This window comes from Equus caballus, chromosome 3, assembly GCF_041296265.1.
Source record: "Equus caballus isolate H_3958 breed thoroughbred chromosome 3, TB-T2T, whole genome shotgun sequence".
NCBI lineage: Eukaryota > Metazoa > Chordata > Mammalia > Perissodactyla > Equidae > Equus > Equus caballus.
The window spans coordinates 6,186,197-6,209,319 of record NC_091686.1 but is presented as its reverse complement, the minus strand read 5'-3'; the positions used below and the strand labels follow the sequence as shown (position 1 = coordinate 6,209,319).

The 23,123-nt window shown below is 39.7% G+C and overlaps 1 protein-coding gene across 2 annotated transcripts in view; it reads right to left on the bottom strand.

Annotated features, from left to right (window-relative positions):
- FTO (FTO alpha-ketoglutarate dependent dioxygenase) overlaps positions 1-23,123 on the bottom strand; it is a 348,533-nt gene that overhangs the window by 304,545 nt on the left and 20,865 nt on the right. The window lies entirely within an intron of this gene.

The window sequence follows — 23,123 nt, the reverse complement described above, 5'->3', positions numbered from 1 at the left end:
TTATTCTACAACTCCTAGAGTTAGATATTGGATCACTTGGATTGATCCTCTAAATTTCATATCTTTCCTCTCATTTTCCATTCCTTTGTCTTTTTGTTCTACTTTATGAGTTTTACTTTATTTTCTAATTGTATTGAAAATTTTTTTGGTGAGAAAGATTAACCCTGAGCTAACATGTATTGCCAATCTTCCTCTTTTTTTTTCCCTCCCTTTTCTCCCCAAAGCCCCAGTACATAGTTGTATATCCTAGTTGTAAGTCCTTCTAGTTCTTCTGTGTGGGATGCCGCCACAGCATGGCTTGATGAGCAGTGTGTAGGTCCAGACCTGGGGTCTGAACCAGTGAAACTCGGGCCACCAAAGCAGAGCACAGGAACCACTCGGCCACAGAGCCAGCCTGCTAATTGTATTAAAATTTTCACTTTTGCTATCATATTTTTAATTTTTGAGAGGTCTTTCTTGCTCTCTAAATGTTCTTTTTTTTTAACATTGTACAATGGAAAATTTCGAACACACTAAAGCAGAGAGAAGTGTATAACAAGCCCTCAAGTACTCACTACCCAGCTTCAACAATTATCAACATTTTGCCAATCTTATCTCAACTATCGCCTCATCCTACCTTTTTTCTGAATTACTTCAAAGCAAACCTCAGACATCATAATATTTCACCTGCAATTCTTTGGTATGTATCTCTAATACATAAGGCCAACCTTTTAAAAAATATATAATTACAATCCATTATCACAACTAAAAATTAACAATATGAACATTTCTAATTAACATCTTGTTCCTGTTTCGTGTACATAGTATCTTTCCTCAGCTCTCTAAGAATATTAGGTCTAATTTGTTTTGAAGTTTTAAGGCTGTCGTCTGCTCTCCACACCGTCCTTGTTCTCTGCGTTCCTCTCCTTCTGTTTGTTTGCTTTGTACTCTGTCATGCTCACGGGAGACACTCCTCAATGTTTGATGACCCTTGACTATCAGTTCATAATTTCAAATGAGGCAATACAAATAGGATTGGAAGCTGTATGTGCACAAACTGAGATTGTCAACCGGCGGGGATCGCTGTAGGATGATATAGTGAAAACCTGGCCTTTTCAACAGGTGTCCCCAAATGTCAACCTACATATTTTTCTTTGATCTGGTCAACTTCCTTGGTATGCGTTTTGTTTCAGTTAGTACAAAGCTCTTTAAAATAAAGAGTTTTTGAATCAAAAGCCATTATTTTCAGCTTCTTTTGAAAAGTCAGTATCTGCAAGCACCAGGCCCACATTCACACACTGCAGCTAAGTTACAGCTGGCCCTGTGAGGCAGCCCAGGTGCTTCTTATTTCACCCCTGGCACCACCAGTACCTGCTGTCTCTCCTAAACTCAGACAGAGGTGCAGCTTTCATTAATCATCTTACCCCTATCTGGCCCCTGTAGGTAGGCAAAGTTTAAGATTCCTGCTATGATGAGATGTGACCTTTTAACCTGAAATTAAAAGACGACATCTGTAAAATATACTTTGGTTTATCTTTTGGTATCCTGGGAAAACACTGAATAATGCAATGGAACAGTAAGATAAGGCAAAATATACCCCAGTACTTGGCAACGACAAGCTAAACATTGTATATTTCATACCTCAGAAAATAAACAGCACTGCAACATCTGATGCCCTCACCAGAACCAGCACTTCTCAAAAGGTCATATACCAAAGACCCAGATTTTAGCTCCATCAAATGAAAGGGGTCGGGGGGGAGGGAAGGCAGAGAGAGGAGAAAGAAATAGACACTTGTCCTTTGCATTCCTAGAGGGAAAAAAAATTCTCAAAAATGCTTTTCCTCCACCAAAAGGCAGACAAATCACATGCTTTGCACGGGTAAAGATGGATCAAGTTCTGAGTTCATAGATTACAAAAGCCCTAAAGGCTCTTTCCTTAGATAATAGACTTGGTATTATTTTTTATTTATATATACTCAAGTATATGTATGTGTGTGTATATATAGATATGAATGACTTGGCCCAGCTTAGCAAACTCATCAGGGAAATACCTAGAAGTTTCCAAAAGACAGTTCAGATATGTTCAAATGACTTTTTAAAACACATAATGATCAGCCATTAAAAACCTCCAGTGACATCATTTTTTTTACTAGTTGGAAACACAGATTTTACTCAGTTTCAGACTTAAAAGACATCTCTGTGACTCCTGGCTATATACCTATTAGCTAAAAACAACAATGCTACAAAACTTGCTTTTGGATTAACAGCCCTGTCATTTATCCTTTAAATGTTTATCTCCTTTGGTCACAATTTTATTGTGGTTAAACAGCAACTAGTGTGTGACCAAAAGCATTCAAATACTCTGAGTACACAAAGAGCACACTGTTCTGGTTTCCAGCTGAATGGACTTTTACTCGTGTGAACAAAAGACAAGATCCTGCTATTCTTCAAATTAAAAGGCAAGAAACAGCAAGGAAAAACACTGCACAGAAAACCTCTCTCAGTTCACTTTACAAATGCTAATGAGAACAGTGAACCAAATAGCTCCTTTTCTCTTTCAAAAGTTTTAAAAATTGTGAAAAATAATTACACATCTCATCATCTCTTTTTAAAGGGGTTGTATTAACAACAATTTGCAACCCACCAGAGCTAATACAGTACATATTATCTAATACAGATAATAATAGAGGAAGGATGGCCACATGCAAACCTTATGGCCTAAAACCTACGAGGCAGGCAAAACACCAACAGCGGTGTCACGCAAGGGAACTGAAAGCACTGAATAGCCTTGACATTTGAAACCTGAAATTTTCAAAAGCTCCCCAAGTCCTGAAGAAGCAGATGAAGTTGAATCCCTACGGGCCTCTAATAACCTAAGAAAAGCAGCTGTCTCTGCCTCCAACATGGGAAGCTGGTGAGGGCTCCCGGACCTAACTCCCACAGGCAGCCACTGAGACCAGGCCTGGTGATCGTTTTCCTAAATGAGTTATTTTCTGTTTCAGCCTTCTTGCTAATCTATCTTTCATATTAACATATCTCCCATGTCTTTAGCCCTTAAATAAACTAATGCACTATCTTTTTCTAGGTTGTTTTAATTTGTAGGAGTTGAAAGAAGGAAGAATGAGGAATCTGTTTCAATTTTGACATTAATATTTAGGATGAGAGAAGGAAATCTAAGGGCTTGGGATTTATTTTCCTCTTCTTCAATGTGTAGAAACCGTGTATTATCGAGGATTAGGTTTGGCTGCAAGTGACAGAAAATCCAAAATGACAGTGGCTTAACCAGGCTGACAGGGTGCTTCTCCTGTTGTCCTCAGAGACTCAAGCCCCTTCCAGCTACCACTCTGCTACCCCTCAGGACTGGCGCTCACCCTCAGGATCCAAATGCAGTATTTGTGTTCTCCAAGCAGTAGGATAAAAGGAAGGACCTAAGAAGAAAAGGGCAAAGGGCCACACCAGCTTTCTCTTAAGGAAACATCTGGAAACTACCATAGGATGCAGCCTCGTACTTAGTCACATGGCTACACCTAGCTGAGGGGAGGCTGGGAAATACAGTCTGTATTCTGGGTAGCTAACTGCCATGAAATGTCCAAGACAGGAGGAGGCAAGAAGGGATTTGGGAGTTAACTTGTAGTCTCTATCAGAAGGAGATTTCCAAGTTTTATCAAAGTAGAAACAGTTGATGATTTCAGTAAAAAAATCCTCTTTGGAATAAGAAACTTGCAAATGTTCCAAACGGAAGAGCCAATGAAATATATGGACTTGAAAATGGAGCCCTGGAACTACGCCCTATAATCTCTCAAGGACACTTCAATGATCTGGATCAGATGGCTGAATATTCTCATGTTCTTTCTCCCCCAGGAGTGCGTGTCCTGTTCCTGACTCCCAAAGACCCAGAGGGGCTCTCCTCTGAGTCGTGTCAACTGTCCAAGATCCTCAGCCTGCAGCCCAGTCACCTCCCATCATTAAGAAAGAGAGGCCTTTCACATCCAAGGGGCAAATCTCACATAAATGACATTTGGCTGATGCCCAAAGGTGACAGGGATGAGAGCAGGATAAATAAAGAATAATGTAAAAGCCAGTTGGGGCAGCCTTTCATTATAGCCCTTTCAAGAGCTATTAATCTTGGTCATAGTCAGTCGGCTAAAAATAATTACTTCTTCTAACGCATATTGTACACACCAACTAGCAATACTAACAGGTCAGCCCTTTTACCTACGAAAGATGTGGCTTCTGGCTTGCCTACAGCCATCTGAAACGGTGTTCGTACAGCTGTGCTAGCCCACGTTCCTCTTCAGTCTCATCTAACAATAATACCGAAAGGAAGAGTGACTACCAGCAATCTGGTCATACTATCAGTAAGCTGCAGGAGTCCCTGGAAGAATATTGAAAGTCCATTAGAAATATTTTAGAAGATTTGTTATGTTCTTTGATTATAATGAAAGTAAACAAAATTGTAAATACTGAAGCATTGTCTTTTTGCAAAGTATTTCATTGGAAGATAGGGTATTTTAATGGAGTTAAAATGGAGTTTGTCCTAATTCACCATTAATTTCTAGACTCCCCCTTAAATTCAAGCTATTTTTGAACTTGTAAATCAGTTTGGTTTATGGAAAAAGCTCTGGACCTGGAATTTTAAATTGCAGATAGAGCTCTGTAATTAAGCAGCTGTGTAATCTTGGGGAAGGCAACAAACTCTGTGGGCTTCACCACGCCTCAGCTGTACACTGAGGAAGTCTGACTTAAAAAAACCATATGGTTCCTCACAGATATAGCAGTACAAATGGATGGGTTTGTATAAAGCCATATTAAGTGATATTACTTAAGAGTAATAGTAATAATAATCTATCTAAACTTATAAAATTCATAAATAGGACCTACCTGGAAGAGAGATTCTAAGAGGATTCACAGGAGGGTTTCTTTAAGTCAGGGACACTTCCAAACCCAGTTCACTAACAGTACACATAAGATATAAAAATTAAACGAAGACATCAATTGCATAAAGCAAGGAGCCCTGTCATGCAAATAGAGAAACTACAGCAGGAGCAGCCTCTAGCTGTGGGTCAGTAGGTAGCAAGCAGCAGGAACATGAAGTGGAATATCCTTTAAACGAAAACACAGCAGCCCGATCTCCAGCAGTTGGAAAGACAGCATGGAAATCCCAGCTTCGTGTGACAGCAGAAAGCTTCAGACATAGGGAAAAAGGGAGCCGCTCCTACAGTCCCACACCTCCCAGCTGAGGAAATGGTGAGATTTTGCCCCATGAGTTCTTTTTCAAAGAGACATCTAAATTACAGTGGTGGGCACTGTGTCAAATTCAGAGAACAGAAACTGCTCACCTCTCAAGGTGGCAGTCCTACCAAGCAAATGCAGGGGCAGGCTGGAGGGTTTACATAAGTAGGAAAGACACAAACCAAAGTGGCGCCAAATAACAAAACGCAGGAGTTACAGCCAAATTATAGGACCTCCTAGGATCACAAAAAATCCCAGCGAATGTTCTGCAAGTTACATAAACTTAGTGCTATAAAGCATGCACACAGATGCAAAACTTGGAAGAATTTTTTCAATTATACCAACAACAAAACAGCGTAAGTTCCTACAGAAGCAGCTATAAATCTTGTAATATATTTAACATATTCATACTTTATTCATCTTTATCATGCTTGATGAAATAAATGCCCATACTGAAAGCCTATACCTGGATTAAGAAAAAAAAACCCTCAACAAAGGATTCTTTAAAAAAAAAAAAAGTCACATCTGACTATGTGAATTTTACTTGCAAACTCTTTATACCTTGGGGGAACTCGGTTTACTTTTATTATAACTATAAATTTCATTTATCATTTCACAGGAGACATTAAAATAATTGTGGGCAACCTGATATTGTCCCTTGCAAGCCACATTCCTGCCCTGCAGACATACTGCTACCACACAGCTGGTTTAGAAGACGGTGTTAAAATTACTGTGGAACCACATAATTGCTCCATCATTAGTGGTTGGGGGGGTGGGTTGGGGGGGATAAGTCTTAAAACAAATTCTTCCACATGGATTGAAAAGGGGTATGCACAAACAGATGCAAGATTGGTTACTGAGCTCTAGTATAGAAATCAACTTAAAAAAAATTTAAGATAATATTTGAACACTACCCTCTTGAATTAAAGTTCCTAAAAATGAAATTGATTTATATTCAAATCCCCTTTGACCCAGCTATTCTACTTATATGCATATATGAACATACCACATTTTGTTCATCCATTCATCAGTTGGTGGACATTTGCGTTGTTTCCACTTTCTGGCTATTATGCATAATGCTTCTATGAAAAAAAAATCATACAAAAAACCCTAACCCTACAAAAAGCTGTCTATTTGATCCACCCAAACTTTTCCTCCTAAAGAGGCAACTACTATTGAATCTTTCCAGAGATATTCTATCTTTATGCAAGCATTTTAGACAAATAGTAACACAAGTATTCTGCACGTTGCTTTTTTAATTTAAATACCTTGAAGACTGTTTTACACTGGCACATATAAAACTGTCTCTTCTTAATGGTACTAAAGTAGTTTACCGGCTACATCTTCCTTAATTTTTTTAACGTATTTTTTTAACGTGTCCCCTACAGATGGATGTTGGAATTGCTTCTTATGTTCTGCCACTACACATAACGCCACAATGAATATTCTTGTACATATGTCTTTGTGCACATGTGCCAGTATATAAAGTAGAATAAATTTACGTAAGTAGAATAGCCAGGTCAAAGGAGATTTTAATTTAAATCAATTTTGTTTTCAGAAAATTTTAATTCAAGAAGGTAAAATATAAGAGATTCAAATCCTAACTGTTGCTTGAATAAGAGGGTGTATAATCAGCAGCATAACGAAAAAATGAGCAATCTGCTGCATAATTAATTTTGTTAATATCTTTATTGAGACATAAATCACATAGCATAAAATTCATCCATTTAGAGTGTACAATTCAACAGTTTTTAGTACATCCACAGAGTGTTGCAACAAACATCAAAATCTAAGTTTAGAACTTTGTAATTACCCTTAAAAGAAACCTTGGACCCAGTAGTGATCACTCCCAATTCCCACCTCACTCCATCCCCACCCCTCAAAAACCACTAATCTGCTTTCTGTCTCTATAGATTTAACTGTTAGAGACATTTCATATAAATGGAATCAAACAATACGTAGTCTTTTGTAGTTGGCTTTCACTTAGCATAATGTCTTCAAGGTTCACCGATGTTGTATGTATCAGTACTTCATTCCTTTCTATTGCAGAATAATATTCCACCATATGGATACACAACATTTTGTTTATCCATTCATCAGCTAATTTGGGGTTGTTTCTATTTTTCGGCTCTTATGATCAATGCTGCTATGAGCATTTGGGTACCAGTTTTTGCGTGGATATATGTTTTCATTTCTTGCGGGTATATACTGGTGACTAAGCAAATGAGCGAATGCGTAAGCGAACCAATAGAAACTTAAATAAAAGTTATCCCCCCAAAAAATTAAGGGTTGCCTTGAGAAGAAGAGAAAGTAAAATATCAACATCCAATAGACTAACGAGATTCTCACGATACTTTAAAGCCAGAGTACAAGTTAATATCTTTAAAATTTTCCAAAATATGACATTTCTTTGAAAGAATATAAAAATTAAATAAATGTCCATAAATATTAGGTTTAAACAAATCCAAAACTGTCACCAGCCAAGAGAATAGAGGAGGAAAAGTTCCATTCCTTCAACTCTATGGCCTTTCATGATGTCTTCTCAGTTCTCATCGCCTGAAATGTCTCATCTCCCATGGCCTGTGTGTAACGCAATTAAACAAACTCGTTCTGAGCTTGCACCATGTTGCCATGCACCCTGCTAGGCAGAAAGACACAGAGATTAATAAAACTCCTGAGTTCCTATTCTCCAGGAACTCACATTTTAGCGAGTGTGATACTTTTTGATAATAGTGTGTGGAGATTTTAAATCAGGAGTCAGCAAACTTTTCCTGTAAAATGCCAGTACGTAAACATTTTAGGCTTTGTCGGCCACACACGGCCCTGCTGTATATTCTTCTTCTTCTTCTTCTTTCGTTACGATCTTTTAAAAATGTAAATAACCTTTCTTAGCTCAAGAGCCAGCCCCTGGTATAACCCATAAGCAAAGAAAAATACTACAAGTTCACAACCCTACCAATTAAACATGCTGGATACAATTTAAAGTTCATTAATATGAGTTATAATAGCCTCAACTCCACTCTGGGTCTTCTCACTAATTATTCTCTTATTTCCATGACTCTGTTTATATCAATGCTATTTCTCCCACAGATTCCTTGGTAATGGATGAAATACCCTCTTTTTCTGTCCCTAAATTAGATCTATCCTTCAATTCCTAATTCAAGCTACATTCTGCAGAGCTGGTTGAAATCTTGTTGAATACCAGGCCCTGGATCACACACACACACACACACACACACACACACACACACCTCTCTTCCTGTACTAATCCCTCTATTTTAGTGAGAATGGTCTAGGCTGCACTGTGAATAAACTCCCACATCCAAAGGGCTTACTACAACAAAGGTTTTTCTTGCTCAAGTTCCCCATCCAATATGGGCCAATGGGGGGAGGGAGTGGGCTCTACTCCACACAGTCATTCATGGACCCAACCTAATGGAGACTTCACCATGTAGAACACTTAGCCCCCAAGGTAGCTGTGGCAGAGAAAGGAAAAGCATGCAAGTGGCACAGTGGCTCTTAAATGTCTTAACCAGGAAATGATATTCATCACTCCCACTTACATTTCATTGGTCAAAACTAATTATGTGATCCCACCTATAAGCAAGGAAGCTGGGAATTGTATCTTCCAGTGTGCCCAGAAAGAAAAGGAAAAACAAGGAATTGAATAGAATAGAAAATTGAATAGAAAAAGCTAAAGTAGATAAAGGATGCTGGAAAGAACCAAGGCTGGATGTGCCTCAATGATTTCTCTGTTATACATTATGCATTATGATTGTTAAGGTACAGTATACAGACCACTCAGGCATAAATAAATCCACAGTCACCATCCTTAGACACTCCAGGCAGGAAAAGCCAGGTCATCACACCACATTCCTGACTTCAATGCAGCAGAAATGAACAGGGGTCACTTACCCAATTGTCTCTAGGATCATTTTCCTATAAGCAGTTCCAAAATTAATCAAATTTGAGGCTTATCCAAAGCAATACAACCCTCACACAGCACCATCAACAGCAAATATGCATTGAAATGCATACCTGAGAACATGATGAGAAAATGGTAACTGATCATTTTGACAGAAAGATCCTGAGCATCTTCCTCCAGGACCCCATGCCTCTCCTATATACCCTACATTCCCTTTGAGGACATTCCACATAACCTCTATCTTACCTCTGTATATACACCATGCCATGCCCAGTACTTTGTAGCTAGTAAGGTGCTCAATAAACACTTCTTTATTTGAATGAAACACTGAAGGAACTGAATCAACAAAATTATAGTGGAGCTGCATCCTGTTAGTGCATTGCCTCTTTCATAGCAACATTCAAGCACTAAAAAGCTGGGACAGAAAGAGCTGCACAGAAAGAGCTTCCCAGAAGAATCAGAGAAGATATGTGGAGTGGGAAGCCAAGTTGGACTTCGGCTCACAATGCCCCAAGGACACTGACAAATAGCCCAATAATAACCCATCTGAGTCCCAGAAGTCACTCCTTAGAGCTGCTCTATAAAAGCCAAAGGGAATTATTCATTAGCAAGTGTGAATAACACTAGATACCACCAGCAGATTGTGTTTGGCTTTGCTGAATTATTCATTAGCATTTGTGAGAAATGTACAATCCAAGGGGTGTTAAACCAATCCAGATTGTTCAGCAATGTTTGTTTTCCTTTAAAAAGATTAAAAATTAAAATAATCACCTCCAAGCTACAGTTCTTATATTTAAGACCAGTTATAAATCTGCCTAAACAAGTAGGGGAAGAGTAGAAAGTCAGTAAGAAAGAGATACCAGAGATCTTATTTAATATTCATCATTATAATGACAGGCAGCAGCCTGAACCAACGTTTGTTTACCTGTCCACACCTTGCCTTTTTAGATGTTGTCTGGTCAAAGACAGTAGGAGTGCTACAATGAGATTCATATGTGGAGGGGGAAAAAACTCCTTTGAGTCCTGTCACAGAGCAGATGCAAATTTAATTACTGTGCGTTAAGCTTTCCATCTTGTCTAGGTGTCCTTGGAAAGCAACTGTAAACAAGAAGCACTCGGCAATCAGGTGTCAGGGGCTCATTTGATCTGCTACGAAACATGTCACAAATCCCTGGCAGGAAGTGAGCCTGGGAAGGGGAACAAAGAGAGAGAACTGACAGTGTTGGCGGCAGATCTTGGGGGTGTGCCTGTTAGCGCTGGGGACTGCTCCCGCTCCAGCTCCGACTTCCCAAAGAAAGTGCTCCCTGCCTGACAAAGCTCTCTCATCTCATATTTGTTATACATTTTCCTGTGGTCTGCAGAAATCACCACCACAACTGGGGAGTCAACTGCAGAGATACTAAGCACAATTAAATTATTCGAGACTAAGAAAAACCTAGAATGAGCTCAATTTTTTTAAAAGACAATTGGAGAAATCTGGAAATTAACAGAGAATCTAAATTAAGGTAAAAGAGAACATCCTAGGCCCAGGTGCCTCCCCATCTTTTTAGTGTGTCTCTAACTGAATAAGAAGAATTCCATTCTGTGCAGCCCCAGGTCTGAATCTGAGCTGTTTCTATAATAATGGGTGCTGCACTGCAGGCAAGTGAAAGGAAGTGATCCATGAGTGTACATGATTTGTAATTCTGCGAAGAGCCTGTAGCCTTCCTAAAGGGAGCCCATATCCAGAGCACAGAGCTCACTTCTGCAAGACAACTGCAGAAAATGGATTTCTGCTCTCACAACCAAACCACGGTTCCAGAAGTAGTTTCTGCTGAATTATCTTGTAGGAATTTTAAAACTTATTGACTTAAGCCAAACTCTCCCCACCACTATAATGAGTTAACAATTTCCAAATGGAAGGGGGGAATTCTGAAAGCAACCAAACTGTGTTAAACTTGGAGCAAATTAACCAATCTCTCTTAAGCTTCAATTTCCACATCTCTAAAATCAGGGGAAAAATGGCAACTATGTAGGGTTCCTATGAGGATTATAGAAGAGAATACATGTAAGTTATACCCAGTATTACTAAAGAACAGGGAAATTAATATTGATAATACAATCATTATTTGCCAAGTAACACAAGTATTCCCATAATAAATTGTACAGTCACATGCTACGTAACGATGTTTCCATCAACAATGGACTGCACATACCATGGTGGTCCCACAAAATTAGTACCATACAGCCTAGGTACATAGTAGGCTATACCATCTAGGTTTATGTAAGTGCACTCTATGATGTTTACACAACAATGAAATTGCCTAACAACACGTTTCTCAGAATGTGTCCCCGTTGTTAAGTGACACATGGTTGTATTAAAATTGTTCCTAAAATTCCCTGCAAAGGTTACAATTACGTTATTACCCAACATATCTAGATGAGCACAGATGTTCTTTCCCCTCACTTTACTACTTTTATAAACAAGAAAGAGGTATCGAAGATTCATCAAAGTTTCCAGAGAATTGATCTATTACCTAAATACCAGCCCGTGAGCAAGAAGGAAGAGAAGTAGAGGGTAAAGGACAAAGAAGGCAACTGGAATCTTCAGAGTGCAGGCCCCGTCCATGTTCTAATCTCCTCGTCTAATCTTCCTTATATCTATTTCAGGTTCCTTCTAAGAGTGTGGCCCAGGAGAAAGGACAGAACCAAAAGGAGACACCTAGTGGCCAAGTAAGATTCTATTTAGACCCACAGTTAAATAGCAAATACTGTTAGCTTAAATAACTTTACAATCCAAGAAAACCTCATTTTTAGCATGCAATATGTATATTAAAAGCAAGAGAGAAACGTTAAGTATAAAAGAAATATAATATTTTATTTATTAAACAAAGCTGCATCTTAACCCCTGTTTCAGCCTAACTAAAATTCACTGCTTCTATAGATTAAGAAGGGCCCAGCCATGGAGAGAAGGCAGGCTTCAGTAGTTAATACATATCTGGGTTCAAACTCCAGCTCTGCCACCTGCTGGATAGAGCAATATTTTCTAACCTTTTCCACATCGTGAAGCATATAGAAAAGTATATTTGCGAGGCACACTGGAGTAACCAGAAGAGGCTGCCGGGGCTACAGCTGAAGGGCCTGGAGGATCCAGCAGCCCCAGTCCCCACCTGCTCACTCCAAGAGCTAAGGGGACCAATATCTCCACAACCTATAACCCATTCAAGGCACACCAGTGGGATGCACTCCTTAAACAATCTAGTTAATACTATTGGGCCTTGGTTTCGTCATCTGTAAAATGGGGCAAGTAATACCTACCTCACAGGTTTATTATGAGGATTAAATCACATAACTTATATTAATAAAATGCCAGGCATATACTAGGTAGTACTCAATAAATGTTCATTTTATTCTCTCTTTGCTACTTCTTTCAGTATCAGTGCACAGAGATCCTGTTCTACCAACAAGCTAACTCTCTAAGCTAGATTATATACCTTACAAGTAATCATCATAGCTCTGTTGAATTGAGTGCATATTATAAAACAGACAGGTGCTGGGTTGTCACCCCACTGAACCCTTACAACCACCTTAGAAGGCGGGTATGGTAGATACCACGTGTTGCTCACCCACTGTCTATTCTGACCATTTTTCTGGTCAACAAATCCTGATTTTGACCTGGGCAACAGTGAGCACACCCAAAAACCTTGCTTTCCCAGACTTCCTTGCAGCTGGGGGAGCCATGTGGCATAGTTCTGGTTGATGAAATAGAAGCACCTCCTCCAGCCAACAGCCAGTGAGGCTCTGCGGCCTGCCAAGAGCCACAAAAGCGAGCGTGGAAACAGAGCCCCTCCACCCCGTCAAGTCTTAAAATAACTGCAGCCCCAGCCAACATCTTGAGCGCAGCCTTTCGAGAGAGCCTGAGCCAGAGGCACCCTGCGGAGCTGTATCTGGATTCCTGACCCACAGAAACCGTAAGATAATAAACATCTGTTGTTTCAAATCATTAAGTTTTGTGGTAATTTGTCACACAACAATGACAGAGTCTATTCACCATCTTTCAAAGAACTTATATGCTGAGAACGGCAGAACAGAACACTAAAAAGATCCCAGCTCCTCATGACCCTCGTGGGCAGCTTCATGACCACCTTTCCCAGGATTGGGGTAAGGAAAATAAACCTTTATTTAATTAAACAATTAAAATCAATTTCAAGTGATCCAGTAAATACTACTATTATTTCTGTTCCCAGGTCACACCTAATGAGTTTACATAACACAAACATAAAAAGAGAAGTAGTAGTTCTCACATTTTAATTCAATGGAAGAAACAAACAAACAGAACTCAACGGGATTTACTAGTAAACATTCCATAGAAAGGGCAGATGCCAAAAGCACACAAGATGATCCCATTGTTCAACAACTACACACACGTATATTCACGCAAACGCACAGGAAAAAGGTCTTGAAGGTTATAGACCAGAGGTCAGCAAACTTTTTTCTGTAAAGAGCCAGATAGTAAACACTTCAGGCTATGGAGCCATCGGTTTGTCACAGCTACTCAACTCTGCCGTTTTAGCATGAAAGCAGGCATATACAGTAAGTAAATGAATGAGCATGGCTATACTTTATTTAAAACTAAACTTTAAATTTCATATTATTTTCCTATGTCATGAAGTATTATTCTTTTGATTTTTTTTTCCAACCATTTTAAAACATAAACACCACTCTTAGCTCACAGACCATATAAAAACAGGTGGCAGGCCAGAGCTGGCCCATAGGCCATAGCTGACTAACCCCTGTTAAAGGCCAAAATATCCACAGTAATTATGTTTGTCTGGGAAGTAAGATTAAGGATGACTTTTACTTTCTTCTTTAAACCAGAGATAATATTTTCAGTAGCCATAATGATTCTCCAAAGGGCACAGAAACCAGCAATATGCGATGGAGAATTCAAACAGACTAGGAGAACCTACCAGAAAATGTGCCTGTTTTCTCACAAAAAATAAAACTATGCCACACTGAATAGAAACACAAGAAGAACCTGAAAATATTATATAAAACATTTCTTCAAACCTTCAAAGTTTCATATTTTCAGAAAATATTCTATTCACTTAGCAGAAACATAACATGAAAACATAATTTGTTATAAAATTCCTATTTGCAATTTTCGTCAAAGTATATGTAAAATTCTTCAGGATTATAAAACAGATGCAACTGATGACATGAAGTCACTATGTCCAGCTCTTTAAAAAAAATACACTCTACACCTACCTACCTAGGTAACTACACATGTAATATTCAGCTTTGTAGGCACAGTGTCATAAAGCCATTCTAGCTGTCACCATTCCTGTAGAAAAACAGTAAGACAGGGAAAACACAAGTTCTGGTGTTTCTTGTTAACATTTACCGTATGATCCTAGGGTTAGAGATGACACTGCTAAATATTCATGTCAGAATACAAGGCAGGCATATCTTTCTAATTTTGAAAAGGCTATATCTAAAGTAGGGAAGAAAGTCAACATAATTATCTTAATTACTTCAAAACAAGTGACTTTTGGTTTGCCTTCTGGTCCTTATATTCATGTTCCTTCTCTACATCTATGATGGCTCCCTGGAGATCAACTTTGTATTTCTCCTTCTTTTTTCTTTTTTTAAACAAAAAAAGGTATTTTTAGCACAAGCAAATATTTTTAAACTATTAGAAGCACTAAGAAATACGCATAAGAGCTGTTGTCTCATACACTTTAAAATGGTTAATTTTATGTTATGTGAATTATATCTCAATGTTTTTAAATGCAGGCAAAAGAAATAATCATACTGATAAAAAAAAAATGTGGGGATGGGAAATATGATCTCCAACATGGTTCTAAGTGTCTGGCTCAAACACTTAAATTGTGGATGACTTGCTTTGCACTACCCATGCCTCTCCGTCCCCTCTGTCCACACTCATACTAGGCGCATCTTATTTCAACTGCCTGCTGACTTGGAGTTTTCATCTACAAAATAGCAGAACACTTTTCTTTGGCTAACTCACAGAATTACGAGAATTAAATGAGAGAGGTAAAAAGATGGACAATACCATGTGTTGGCAAGGATGTGAAGAAATTGGAACCCTTTTTACACTGCTAGTGGGGATGTAATGTGGTATAGCCACTTTGGAAACCAGTTTGTCAGCTCCTCAAAAAGTTAAACCTAGTTACCATATGACTCAGCAATTCCACTCCTATGTATATGCCCAAGAGAAATGAAAATACATGTCTATAGGGAAATTTGTTCACAAATGTTTATAGCAGCATTATTCGTCATAGCCAAAAAGTGGAAACAACTCAGATGTCCATCGAGTGATGAATGGGTAAATAAAATGTGGTATATTCATACAATGGAATATTATTCAGGCATAAAAAGAAATAAAGTATTTATACATTCTACAACATGGATGAACTATGAACACATATAGATTATGCTAAGTAAAAGAAGCCAGTCCAAGAGGCCACATATTATATGATTCCATTTATATGAAGTGTCTACTAATAGGCAAATCTACAAACACAGAAAGTAGATTAGTAGTTGCTTAGAGCTGGGGGTGGGTGGTTGATAGGAGTGAATGGGGAGTAACAGTTATTGAGTACAGGGTTTCTTTTAGTGAAGATGAAAATGTTCTAAAATTAGATTTCAGTAGTAATGGTTGCACAACCCTCTGAATATACCACAAAAACCCCACTGAACTGTATATCTTAAATGGGTAAACTGTATGTATGGAAATTATACCTCAATAAAGTTGTTTTAAAAAAAAAAGAGTATTCGTCTCTAAATGGGGAAGTTGGGGAGAACCTAGGGGGAGATTGTTATTTTCCATTATAATCCCTCTGTAGATTGTGATTACTTTTAACATATGAATAATGTGATGAAAAAATAAAAAGTATTGGGAAAAGTACATGCAAAACTGTACAGACATCATTGAGTATACAGTCTCTCCTCATAAAATCAGTCTAAGAGAACCAACATGTTTCCCTGGAGGGCACCACGCAGGCAAATAAATGAAGGCTCATATCGCTGCTGGGTAACAAGGAGCACCCAGCAGATATACGTGTTGTGTTTGTGCGCACGTGTGTGCATACGAATCTCCCTCACACAGAGAAATAAGCAAAATATGTCCATCATGGAAAATTAAAAGTAAGTATCATGATAGGCCTTCTGTTGGCAAAAACTGGACTGTGCTCTGCAGAAAACGATACAGATAGGGTTCCTGCTCTCTAGGGCCTCTCCATCAAAGAGACACAAAGTACACCAACACAATGGCGAAGGACAAGTGATCAGAACTGAAGTGGGCACAATGCAGGAAGGATTTACAGAGGCAGAAACTTCAGAGCTAAATCTTGAGAAGGAGCTGGATTCTCCCCGAGATGAAGTGGGGAAGGGAGGAGGACAGTGGGAGGGATGAAGTGAAGTTGAAGGGGGTATCCCTGACAAAGTCAACAGTAAACAGAATGGCCTGGAAGCGGGGAGGTCGGCAGGGGCAGAGCTGGGAGGGGAAAGGTTACGTTAGACTGTGGCCTAGAAATGAAAGGACACGAACACACCTGTAGGCACTCGGAATTTATCCTATAGGCAATAGGAATACATTTAACTAAGACCTACCATGAATTGAGACCAGAGTCAAATAATAAGAAAAACCATCTTATTAGCTAAATAAAAGATGGATCGGCAAAAAGCGGGGATGCTGAGGAGAAGGGAAGACAGCAGCAAGAAAACCAGTTAGGAGGCTGTTGGAAAGTTGAGGAAGGAGGTATTTTGAGATCATCTAAACTGGAGGAGAGGCAGTAGGAATGGGGAGGGCTCAGATTTCAGAGCTGCTGACAGCCTGAAAGACTTGGTGACTGACTGAGGATAGATGGTGAGAGAAAGGAAGGATGGCCTCAAGATCTCCACAAAGGAATCAATATTGACCTGGGTAAGGGCAGAAATTGTTAATTGATGGTGGAGTAATTCAAAGACACTAGCTAGGGGTTTACTTGGTCTGTCCCACCATAGCAGAGTATGGAGAAGGACAATCAACTTTTGTCAGTACAACAGAAAGCACAGATTCAGGAGCCAGGCAGCCTGTGTGCAAACCCAGCTCCAAGAGCTCCTGGCCGGAAATCTCTAAGCACATTATTTAACCTCTCTGTCCCCAGTTTCTCTGCAAAACATAGATAACAATAAGACCTATTTCACAGGGCTAACGTGTATTAAATGAGATGAAGTACTTAAAGATGTGCTTTGCACATATTAAGTGCCATGTCAGTGCTTGCTGTTTCTACTATGGTGTCTACACAGGGATGTAATGTTTCCATTTTATAAAATAAGAAACTGAGGCTCAGGGAAACCCTGTTTTTAACACAGCTAGTTGGAGGCAAAACTTTTATCTGTCTGGCTTCAAAGGCAATGCTATTTACACTGTGCCATGCTGCTTCAATCAACCACCCCAAGCACAAGGAATTCTCCAACTGCTGCTGTTTCCACATGAACAGCAGACTCATTTTTTGCCTTGATTTCCAAGAGTACCCAAACAAAAAGAGGGTGGTCAACTCATCATTTTCTGAGATGAACGGAGTCCTGCCTCAGGATTCGGGCAAGGATGTGACCTCCACCAAGAAGTCTTTCCTAACCAGCTGAGCCTGTGTTAGTTGCTTTCCACTCACTGCAGCACAAATGCACTTTCTCCCATTATGAGCACTTACGCCACTACTTTGAAACTGTCTATTTCCCAGTCTCTCTGTCCTCCTTGTCTATAAGCCCTATGAGTTCCAGGACTGTCCATGTGAGGAACTACATCTTCAGCTTCAGGCAACAACCTAGAACACTAAAAGTGCTAATTAAATGTGTTGAATAAATAACTCAAAATTCCAATCCTGGTTTTACATGTACTTGTCTCAAAAGGTTATATTATATGGTAACAAAGGCCACATTCCTTAGTCATTCTGGAATAAAAGGTACAAATCCCATTTCCAGTCATTCCTTGAGTGCGGCAGAAACCACTGGCCACCTCCTCATCAGCCCTTCCTTCTCCTCCCCTGCTAGCAAAGCAGCACTGAGCACAATGCCAAGGACTGGATGATGAGCGTTCTAAGCCGGGGACAGCATTTTAGACAGCTCTGGCTGCCATAATGGAATACCACAGACTGGAGGGCTTGAACAACAGAAATTTATTTCTCAGAATTCTGGAGGCTGGGAAGTCCAAGACCAAGGAGCTGACAAGGTTGGTTTCCTTCTGAGGCTTCTTCTCTTGGCTTGTGGGCAGCCCCGCCTCACTGTATGCACATGTGATCTCGTCTTTGTGTGTACACGCAGAGAGAAGGAGTGACCTCTCTGACAGAAGGAGTGACCTCTCTGACGTCTCTTCTTATCAGGACACTAATCCCATCATGAGGGCCCCATCCTCATGACTCATCTAACCCTAATTACCTCCCCCAAACCTCATCTCCAAATATCATCACAGTGAGGGTTAGGGCTTCAACATACAAATTTTGAGGAGACAGGAACATTCAGCCCATAACACATGGAAATCTCATTCTCTTTTGCCAAATACTGGATCTTCCAGCCTCCCTTGCACCGAGGACTGGCCAAGTAATCCAGGTCTGGCCAATGGGACATAAGGAGGAGTCTGCTAGGAGGCCTATGGGAAAGATTTTCCTAATATAAAAACTCCCTTTTATCTTCTCACACTCTTCTCACTCTTCTTTCTGCCTTGAGCACAGTTATGTGAGGACGTGATGCTTGGCAGTATTGTAACCACCTTGTGATCATCAGGTTACAAGCCAATGGACCAAAAAGTCCATGTGCTAAAGACGGCAAAGGAGAAAACTGGCAAGAGCCAGCGTCCTTGACTGCATTAAGCCACTGCTCAAGATGAACTTTCTTCTCCAGACAGCTTAATAATGTCAGAAAAGTCATGTTTAATCCACCGTCAAATGGGAACTCTGCTACTTGTAGCCACTGTTTATCAAATTCATGCTGAGTAAATGCACAAAACACTTTAATGCCTATCTCCTCTAATGTGATACTGGCCACCCAACCTGAGTTGCAGACATTTGGGATTTGCACTCAAGTGAACATTAAACTCTATTCTAGGGGAAGAGAATTGTCATTTTGGAAATACTAAAGAGTCCCTACACCACCACAGAAAGTCTGTTCCTCTCAAATTTTATACAGAGGGTTCATAACATGCAGAACAGAATAGACAGTGCTAGGAATAAAAATTACTTCCTTTGAAAAATAAAAGATTGAATCTCTTATTCATAAGAAACCTAAATAATAGACCAGAAATCCAGAATCTGAGGTTGTGGTATTATCCAGCTTTTTTACCACTTGCAAGTTATGTTAACAAGTGCAAAACTTCATGTCTTGAGGAGAAAGAAACGGTCTGGCAGAGAGCTTCACTGTTAGATTTGACCTGGTAGTACCACTAAACCAAGAAATGCTTTTTTAGTACTTTTCCATTCTGTACACTTTTTAAAAAATGGTTTGTCACGAGTTGATTCGAATGAGGGCATTACACAAATTTCTAAAAACACCTGCACTCTGTCGAATCTGAGTGCTTAGATCACGTGGCTTAAGTAGTGTTTTTGTTGTTATTGTTGTATGTTTCCTACCTTCTTTCCAAGCAGTCATTCATTAAAGTAAAACTTTCTTATTCTGGCTAAAATAAGAAACATTTTAAGATTTAAAATTGCAGAGGAAATCTTTATATACTGTTCTTTATACTAACTCAAGAATGTTGCCATGGTAGACATGAGACAAACTCAAACTTTTTTCTGAGACACCTAAAAGTGTCACACATAACTTGCTTTTTATGTTATCTCCATATAATTCAGATTCCAAGATGGCAGGTTAAACCACACAATTACTGTCTAAAAAAAGACTTAAATTACACCAAACATCTCAAAATAACTAGAGCTTTTTCCAAGAGTTCCCAGACTCTGTCCTCAAACCCAAGTAAATACATTTAACTGAGGAGAAAATCCTCCTTCGCTGCGGAGTGGGTAATTACTTAATTTTCCACAAGCCCTGTATTCAGTTCACCTTTAGAGAAGTCAGCCAACCCATGTTAGAGATCTTGGCTGTAAATAAATGTAGGTTAAAGAAAAAACAGACTGGAAGAGGAGCTCCCTCTAGGGTTTGAGGCCAACAGACTCTTACAGTGCTGCGTTTTAAGTAAGTCCCTTCGTGTCCTCCAGTCTCTCTTATGAAGGCAGACTCCTTTTTTTCCTTACTCATTCATTCCTTCCAATGTTACAATGCTCCCTCTTCCCCTCCTTCCAGCACATTTCATCAGGAGCCAAAAATGTCAAACATTTCCATGGGTAAACAGAAATCTGCTAGCCTTTTTGCTTTTTTTAATGCCTGCTGTTATTATGAGAGGTGACAACGTAATCTGCCTCAGGCACCTCTCTCTCCATCCAGGCCAGGCAGGTCATTTTCCTTTTATCAGAAAGGAGAGCAGGTCATCGCATTTTAGTGCAATTTTAGTGCATGTTGACACCACTACTAATAAAAGCAAGATAAGACGTCGCTGCCCTTAAGGTGTCTTAACCTCTACCTTGCCTAAAACAGATACTTCACAGTTCCTACACTGGAGTTGGAATTGGAAAGTGATCTGACACCACACTGCCTTAACCCGACAGATCTCAACCAGGTAACAGGACAGGTAAAGCACAGGAGGGACAACTAACTCAGGAGGTTACCCCTCTGCCATTTGGGCTAACAAGATGGTTCCTTTAAGAAGGAAGAACAAATTAAGACATTGACTTCTTAAATAAATAGCAGAGACATGAACGAAATCCATTTTAACTCACGTCTGAAAATAGTACCAGCGAACTCAGAGATCCATTAATCAGTAGCTTTCAAATTTTGAAGTTTTAAACCATTAATTTGAAAGAAATCTTACCCCAAAGTATAAACATATAAAATACCTAAAAAGCAGCCAAGCTGGTCTCAGGTCCCCAGCTCCTGCAGCAGAGTCTGAGGAGTGTCAGGACACAGTGTGCACATCAGCGCACCAGAGCCTACACACCTTCGGAGGAGGGCAGCGCCAGAGAGTCTGTCGTTCTTCTTTCATTGTCTTCCCTCTCTTAATAGCCATGACTCAACTGTCCTCTAGAACATCTCTTACATTTAAAATTCCCAATGAGATCTCAAATTCACTCACAGGCAATCTAAGAAACACCATATAAAACAAGATACTTTCTACAACTTACCTTGACAAAGATTTACACACCTTTTCTGCAAGATACTTTGGCAACATGCATCAAAAGGCCATCAAAAATAGTCCTGTCTTCTGCCCTAGTTGTTCTATTTCTAGGAATTTATTCATTAAAAAAATAAATAAATAATGCACATAAAGATATGTGAATGAACTGGTTCAACACAGCATTGTTTATGTAATAAAAATAAATTAAATGAGCTAGATGGTCAACAATAGGAAACTGTTCAAATAAATTATTATATCCATGTGATGGGTCTACTGTGCTTTGGCATTAAAATGCTTCTAATATAATAAAAAACGCAAAAAGATTATGATAACTCTATAGAGTATCATCTGGAAAATGTAAAGATAAACGGATGGTTAAATTATAAAATTTACTTACTGAATTGGAATATTTAGTACTTCCTCCTTGGCAAAAGACACACAACATGTTGAATTATAAAAAAGGCAATATAAAAGTTTCTCTGGCGCTAACTTGCTCACTGACACTATCTCCTGGTATTATTGTAATTAGTGGGAAGGTGACATAATATTTGTATTTTCTAATGTGTTCATGCTCCATCCCCCGTTCCTTTCTCTCCCTTCCACCAGGCCTAAGGAAGAAAGCCCGCTAACAACAATAGAATATTTTGACCAAAGAGCTCTTCAAAAGGTTTATGTCCACTCCGTATTTAAACTCCATGATAAATCTGTCCCTAAACATGCCTATGGATTATGGTATAACAGGTGACAGTTTATTGAGTGTCTGTTTTGTACCAGACACTGCCAGATACTGAAAATACAAGAGACGACAAAAACAGTCCTTGTCTTCAAAGAGCTCACAGACTAGTCAAGGAAACGGATGAACAGGTATAGTGAGGTAAAAGCTAAGGAAGTAGATGAAAACGCTGAGGATGCCAGATTCAGAGAAGTCTCAGTAGAGGTGGCATTTAAGGAAACTGTGGAAAGATACATCATTTTCTCAATTTCCAGGTGCCAGTGAGGTGGGAGGAGAACGGCGGAGGAGAGAAAGCGTGTGTCAGAGCACAGGGGCCTGTGTATGCTCAGGGGGGCCCCACCTTCTCACAGCAGGAGTATCAGGCAGGAAGTTGTGGGGGCGAGAGGGCGGGGGCAGAGGGTCAGCCACAGATAATAAACGAGACTGAGACAATAGGAACCTCCTATGGCAAGCCCAGGGATCTGAACATGTAACCGGTGGCAAATCTCTGAGAAATTGTCAACAGTGGAGTGACATAGTCACTTTACATTTTTAAAGACGGCAAGGAAGAAGTGATGGAAGTGAAACCCCAGGCTGAGAACCTCAGGAAATAAAAACGGCCTGAACACAGGACTGGCCTGAAGATGAAGAGATGAAAGAAGGAAAGACATCAGGACAGAGGCCAGAACACGGTGACCAACTGGAGAGAAGCAAGAGAGAGAAGTGCTGCCCCATTCGGTCTGGAAGCCCCTCTTCACACCCTCCCAGGGCTCTCTCCCTCCCTCCAGCAGTTCTCTGCTGGAAAGATGCCTCTCCTGAGAGCTCTTCCCCCACAGCCCAAACGACCCTGTAGCCTCTTACCCTGCTTCCTTCTTCTTCACAGCATTTACAACAACCAAAAAGTAGATAATTGTTTATGTGTTTATTTTCTGTCTCTCCCTACAGAATTTGAGCTGCAGAACTTAGAACAGGGCCTGACACATAGTAAAAGCTCAAAAAACATTTGTTGAGGGAGCGAATGAATGAATGACTAGGAGGGAGGGAAGGAGGAAGAAGACAGGCAGACCACT